The 7,483-nt window shown below is 39.3% G+C and overlaps 1 pseudogene across 1 annotated transcript; it reads right to left on the reverse strand.

Moving 5' to 3' along the window:
• Positions 1-444: 444 nt before the first annotated feature.
• Positions 445-3,892, reverse strand: LOC143879614 (protein TIC 55, chloroplastic-like; annotated as a pseudogene). The gene is made up of 3 exons (XR_013251330.1): positions 3,359-3,892; positions 1,867-1,969; positions 445-1,734 (listed from the first exon to the last, which is right to left on the reverse strand). The product of XR_013251330.1 is annotated as a protein TIC 55, chloroplastic-like (transcript).
• Positions 3,893-7,483: the final 3,591 nt, after the last annotated feature.

A 7,483-nucleotide genomic window follows, 5' to 3' on the forward strand; every position in this document is an offset into this window, starting at 1 on the left:
TGATGATAAAAAAGAGAAGGCAGTTTGACCTCTAGAAATCCATCTGATCTTCATCTAGCCCTGAGTCCAAGATAAATATGACTATTAAATGAATACTGGCACAATTGAAACTTAGTGGGGAGGCATTCATCAGATGGCATGGGAGTTGGTAGTGAGCCAAGCCAGGAGGTCTGGTCCTATTAGATACTAAGGGCGATTGGACCCAATGTTCCTAGTGTTGCTGGCAAAAAAATGGGTGGAGGTCCCTGCATGAAGACAAAACTGTGTGGCGGCGAAAAGCCAAGTCTTTTCCAAACGGTTGCTTCTAGGAAGCGGCACAGAGGAATCCATAATGGAGGTCCTTCAAGAAGGTTTGGGCTGGTCCGTGAATAGTGGTGAGAGTGTGGACTTTTTGAGGGCCCTTACTAGGTTCAGCAACCTCACAGGTTCGGTGTCCAACTGAGGGGTCTTATTACATCTTAAAGGCCATCTGCGAAATTACAAGTTTCATTTGAACAGAAAGTATACCATACCAACACCGATAACCATGTCAATACAAAACCATTTGAATCAACACAGCTAAATGTACGAGTTTCGGACCCAATAATTCAATGCAAGACTAACCTGTATTTTGCTCACAATCTTCTATGATTCCTAATAAAGTTTTTTGTGATTAGAGATACAGCACTTGAGCAAGTATAAACTCCAGTCAACAATAATGTCGCTGACGCCAACAGAATGACCTTCCACTGTCTACTAGATACCAGAACTGCTAATGCGGCAGAAGCAAGAGTTAGAATATAAAGGACATTCTTCCACGCTTGAAAAGTTTGCACAACATTTCTACATCCCTTGCAGTGGACCACATGGCGAAAGTAGCGATTAGCCGGATTTGGAGCATGAACTGTTTCTAATCCTCCCTTTGCAGGCATGGAAGCCGAAATTCCGGCAACCAGCCCTGCCGGTGCATGTTCCACTATGGCAGGGACTTTAGGTAGTGATATAGTCTTATGCCCAAAATAATAAGGCATTCCATGCCCTACCTTGTCCATCCACTTCCTATACTCTGCAACCCAAGTGTCTGAAGACCTTAAATTAATGTACAACTCTTTTGTAGGAACCTTCTTCTTCATTAGTACCTCATTTTGTGATGAGAGAAACCCCATATCTTGTTCGAAAACCTTGGCTGCATTCTGGTGAAGGTACCACCTAGGAAGCAATTTTGCTAGAAATGATCTCACCGATGATCCGAATCTCACAATAATCATGGACTTGCCTTGACCGGCGGGTCTACATAGGAAGAGAGCTGAGACATACTGTTTCACCCCATTCTTGTCAACGAATTCCCGGCTGTTCTGAAGAACACATGGTGCTTCGAACTGTAGGAAGTTAGGCAAGATTGGCTCCTTCACTGTACGCCATTGGCTAGCGAATCCCCGATCTGTGCGCTCAGTTACCTTGAATCCTAGTGCTTGGGCATCTTCCCTCTTTGAAAACCAGTCCGTTTGATCGTGAGAGATTGGGACATGGGCAGGATCCATGAGATTCTCAAGAAGTATAGAGTGATCGTAGGGAACCTCGTGGATAGTAGATACATCTTGGAATCCAGGCCTTTCGTAGTGTTCAAACCATGGAAGTTTCTCAGTGCCTGGCACATTCTTGTCTGACATCCATACCCATACAACTCCTTGAGAATCTCTCACTTCATATGTTTTGACACAAGCAGAGCGAGGGATTTTTCGCTCCCTCTGGAAGCTGTAATTACATCCAGAAAGAAATTCATCAATGTTTTGTATTATCCATCTGTCATTTGCCTCAAATTCAAGAATGACAAAGATGGATAAAGGGAATTGAAACTTGCATGTTCAAAAGGAAAATTAAGTAGACCTGGGGTATCTTCATGCATTTACCATCACCTTCAAATTGCCAACCATGGTACAGGCATTCCAATCTTCCATCAATCAACTGACCTTCAGAGAGTTTTGCTAATCTGATTCAATTTTGAAACATTTATCAACACAAAGGCTTCCCTGTTTATTCAGTTGAAGTTTCAGAAGCTGTTAACTATAATCTAGATGCAAGTTATACTCTTAATAAATATAATCCAGTTCAACTGATCAAAGTAGTGAAGTCTCACAGCAAGAAATATTTCTGGTCTTCTGTCTCCTAGTCCAAGGCGAAGCACATTTATATTTGTTTCTTTATTGAACTGCATGACAAAGACTCGACAATAATCTAAAACAAACAGGGCCTTAGCAATGAGAAAAAAATTAAAAGAAACGCGTTTGTTGAATCCATTTCTAAACAAACTATGTCCGAATCCGTGGTGTAAACTATGAAAAATGGAAGAGGCCGTTTCACATACGTCGCGACGGAGGTGAAATTGCTCCGTCGCCAATGTCATAGCCTCACGATAAAATGTACGAACGAGATTAAATGTTCGCCAATGTCATAGCCGCACGATAAAATGTGCGAACGAGATTAATGTCGTTAAAACCTATTGTAAAGGTAATTGTTATAGACAAAATGACTGGTTCTGGCGGCTCGAGGATCTGTAGCTGTAGAATGGGTTTCATTTTTTCTCGTTTTAGTTTCAGATGGTAGATAATTGTTATAGACAAAATCACAAAGACCCCATTTGGCGAGCAAATCATTTCCCCTAGTGAAGAAAAGAAACAGAAAAGTTTTCAATTGTAACAGGCACTTCCGCTTCATAGAATTGAAAATTCCAAAGTACCATTTTCAAAACTAATTTTAAAAACTCCAACCATCATGGTTCTTGTATTGAAATCAGACTACATGAAATTTCTCTGGGATGTCCTTCACCCTATATATTTTCTTTTCCCTTTTCCTTGTTGATGATCAGATAGTAGAAAATTGAAGGACTACGACGCAGGTAACCAATTGTTGAAGAAGATCACTGATGCGTGCGGAATGTGGGTTCTCCAAAAACGCCTGCAAAATCTTCCCACAAATAAATCTCCCAGGTTTTATGCATTTAATTATTTTATTCTAGTCCTTAAAGCTGTGGTTGTTATTAGAAATAGCGGCTGCTATTACTTTCCTGACTTTTCATTTTTCTCATTGTTACTTATCTTTCGGGTCATGCTAACTATAAAACGTGGGATGGAGATGCTCTATTTAAAGGGTATGTTTATCATTAATAAAACAAGGAGAAATTTACAGCACACAGGAAGCTTTGTAGGAGAGTCATCATGGTCCTCTCGAATTGAGCCTTTAGGAGGTCCGGTTGCTTTTACTGTTTCCACTGCCACTAATCAAGCAAAGGCCAACAGAAAATATTGAAGGCATATCACAACTACCTATATCTCTGGGTGTATCATCCAACCAAGGAAATCAAATTAATGGGTCTTTTTACCTATGTGGGCAGCGATCTTCATGGCAACGGAGGACGCCATTCCCTTCTCGATACAACACAATCTGTCTGTCGAAAACAGTGAGACCCAAAGGAGAGTCATGAGGGACCTGTTCACTTAGATATAGAGGATACCATTCTTCTCTCCAATCGTACTCCACTACAATTGCTTCTTCATCTTCCACACCCACCAAATCTTTCTCATCTCCATCTTCATTTTCCTTCTCTTCTATGGATATTGCCCGGCTGATTTCAGTGGTAGCACAACATTCTTTCAGCTCTCTTTTTCTGGGTTTTTCTTTCCGTATCAGACCGCATTCGCTTCTTATTTTTCTAGAAAAGCTTTGGATGGAAACGGAGAGGGGTCTGTGAGGAAAATGAGAGAAGGAGCGTGGGTTCCTGAGTGAAAGGTCAGAGAGAAAGGGTTGTGAAAGTGCCATCATGTTATGTTGTATGTGAAAGATGAAGAGAGAGTATGTAAGAAAAGAAAGATATAAGCGCGGAAAAAAGCTTCGAGAGAGTTCTTTGATTTTTCTACAATTGGAAAATGATATTTCCACCTTTCTTTTGCCAACAACATGCCACCACTTTTGTTTTGTCCTTGTCTTAAAAACATAAACTGCATTTCCACCTTCTTTGTTTGCTTTTCCACTAGATGTTTCTTCCAAAGATGTTTGTTGGACAAAACCTATATACTGGATAATTTATGGGTAGAGCCAAAGAGTGTGAACTGTACAAGTTACTAATAACATTGATTAAATGGGGGAAGGAGCTCCGGTGTATAGAGAGGACCTCCCATTGCTGTCATTTCATATGTATATGGTTACAATTATCTACGTTCCCAGTGTGCTTATGATGTAGCACCGGGCGGGTTGTTAGCTAGTGTGTATCATCTTACGAGAATACAGTATGGTGTTTAGATGTTGTCCAGTAGGGTCTGATATATGGCTTGATTGAATCCAGAAATTAGAAATGTAAATAAATAAGTACTTAGCTTTTGTGGAAAATGTTTCTGTAAAACAGATCGAGAAGAAGAAGGCTGAGTCGTGCCACTGGTCACTCTCCTTAAGAATCGTATCCGCCCCCTACTGGTGCAAACCGGGATCCGCGAACCGATGCTCCAAGATAAAACAGCCAAAGTTGGCTCCAGTCTACGTGCACTCGCTGACTGGTCCACCCAGAATCACCGTAGAACTGTGCTCAGATCAGAACGGAGGAAAGGAAGAAGACAAGCAGAAACTTTGATGTTTTTTCTGTAAAAAACTATATCCTCCATTGGTGCTGTTCTCTTCTTTTTATAGATGAGAATATGACTGTTGGAGGATAATTAATTACCATTAAAAGACCAAAACGTTTCTCTTTTAATCACCATTAAAAGACAAAAAACGTTTCTCTCTTAATCACCATTAAAAGACAAAAAACGTTTCTCTTTTAATCACCATTAAAAGACAAAAAACGTTTCTCTCTTAATCACCATTAAAAGACAAAAACGTTTCTCTTTTAATCACCATTAAAAGACAAAAACGTTTCTCTTTTAATCACCATTAAAAGACAAAAACGTTTCTCTCTTAATTACCATTAAAAGACATAAACGTTTCTCTCTTAATTACCATTAAAAGACAAAAACGGTTTTGGTTTTGAAAACACACCACAAGCACACTCACCAAGGTCTTGGGTTCAAGTCCCCACATATGCAAAAGTCTTTTGCTTTAAAACAAGAGAGGGAAACATAATTTGAATCTTCCCTCCAAATTTTTTTAAACAAAAAGAAAAAGCATCTTTGACTTTTCAAATCTTTTTATTATTTTGTTTAAAAATTCTAACAATCCCCCACAAGATTCAAAATACAGTTGAAAATTGAAAACGGAAGTATCTGAGCACATTAGAAAATAGAGTGGATTCATACCTGTGTCTTTTGGACTTCAACCGATATTTAGGATAAACAGATTACGTTACCGAGTACGGGTAGAGTTAGACTCCTTCAACCTTTCCTCGTGGGTGTAATTGACTAACCTGTTATCCACACTCTACATTCGATTCCTTGGTGATTCATTCACAGTTTTGGAACATTTTGGCCTTGTTCCCCTCTTGGTTCTCATGAATGTTCTAGAGAATTACTCGTTAAATTCTCATAGGAAGCGGCCTTACCTCCACATTTACTTAGGTCAGTCATCAAGTATGCACTGCAAGTAACATACCACCCAATACAGGTTATGATCTGATTAAGAGTCTATAACTCATCCTCTCTCATTTGCAGTGAACACTATCTTTCATCATTTTGCATCTAGGAGTAGGGGGTGATAGTGTTAACAAACCATCCGGTGACTTGTTAGTACCCATTGAACCAAATTCCAGGGATCTCCTTTCACATTGGTTGGGTGTCCATCACTAATGGTTCATGCCACGAGCTTTAACCCCATTCCTTGCGATGTCTCATAAACCACCTTATTTATCTGTGGTTTTGTCAGAGGATCTGCCAGATTCCTCTCCGACCTTACAAAGTCGAGTGCTATTGTTCCCTCACTCAAGTATTGCTTTACCAAATTATGCCTCAGGCGTATATGCCTTCTTTTGCCATTATAAGTCTTACTTTTGGCCTTGGCTAAAGCAGCTTGACTATCACAGTGTAAAGACACTGAGGGAACCGCCTTGGCCATAAAGGCACATCTGCCATAAAATTCCTGAGCCATTCGGCTTCAGCTCCTGCTAGGGCTAAGGCTATAAATTCTGCTTCCATAGTGGAACTTGTACTACAAGTTTGTTTAACCGATTTCCAAGAAATCGCACCACCACCAAGGGTGAATACATATCCACTGGTAGACACTGAATCTCTTGAATCAGAGATCCAATTCGCATCACTATAGCCTTCTAAGACAGCAGGAAACCCCCTAAAATGCAGTCCAAAATTTATTGTACCTTTTAAGTACCTCAACAACCTAGTCAAAGCCCGCCAGTGTTCATGTCCTGGTCTATGTGTGTGTTGACTGAGTTTTCCAACTGCTAGTGCAATGTCAGGTCTAGTACAGTTCATTAAATATGACACTGAACCTATAATACTTGAGTATTCCTTTTGGGATACCAACTCACCTTTGTTTTTCTTTAGGTGTACCTGACAATCTAAAGGTGTCTTTGCAGGTGAACTTATCATATTGTCAAAATTTCCTTAGAATGCTCTCTACATAATGAGACTGAGACAATATTATTTCATTTTCTTTATGATGATCTTCATCCCTAAGATTACATCAGCTTCACCCATATCTTTGGTTTCAAAATTTGACATTAAAAATCTCTTAGTAGATTTTACTATGTCCAAATTAGTACCAATAATTAGTATATCATCTACATATACACAAAGTATTACACCTTTATCCCCATTAAACTTACTATAAACACATTTGTCGGATTCATTTATCTTATACCCATTTGTAATTAAGACACTATCAAATTTGTCATTCCACTGTTTAGGTGCTTGTTTCAAACCATACAGTGACTTAATTAGTTTACAAACTTTATTTTTATGACCAGACACAATGAATCCTTCAGGTTGTTTAATGTAAATTTCTTCTTCTAAATCTCCATTTAAGAAAGCTGTTTTTACATCCATTTGATGTATTACCAATTTATGAATAGAAGCTATAGCTAATAATATCCTAATGGTGGACAACTTAGCAACATGAGAATAGGTATCAAAATAATCTATCTCCTTTTTCTGTCTAAAGCCTTTAGCTACTAGTCTTGCTTTAAACTTGTCAATTGTCCCATCAGGTCTTAGCTTCTTTTTAAATATCCACTTGCTATCTAGTGCTTTTGTTCCAGGTGGAAGGTCCACTAGTTCCCAAGTGTGATTTTCTATTATGGAATCTAATTCACTTTTAATAGCTTATTTCCAAAATACAGCATCTGGAGATGTTACAGCTTCAGAGTAAGTTACAAGATTTTTATCTATTAGATAGGTGAACATCCCATCTCCTAGATTTGTTTCTTTTCTTTGTCTTTTACTTCTTCTGAGTTCTTGAAACTCAGAATCTGTGGAACCCGATCCGAGAAGGGGGGTGGGACGGGCCCCGCGCGTGAGTCTCTAGATCGTCCACGTGAAGGAGAGCCCCACCAAGGAACTCTCGAAAGAGT

The sequence above is a fragment of the Tasmannia lanceolata genome, unplaced genomic scaffold (assembly GCF_043159265.1).
Source record: "Tasmannia lanceolata isolate RefF3 unplaced genomic scaffold, GAP_Taslan_0.1 ptg000006l, whole genome shotgun sequence".
NCBI lineage: Eukaryota > Viridiplantae > Streptophyta > Magnoliopsida > Canellales > Winteraceae > Tasmannia > Tasmannia lanceolata.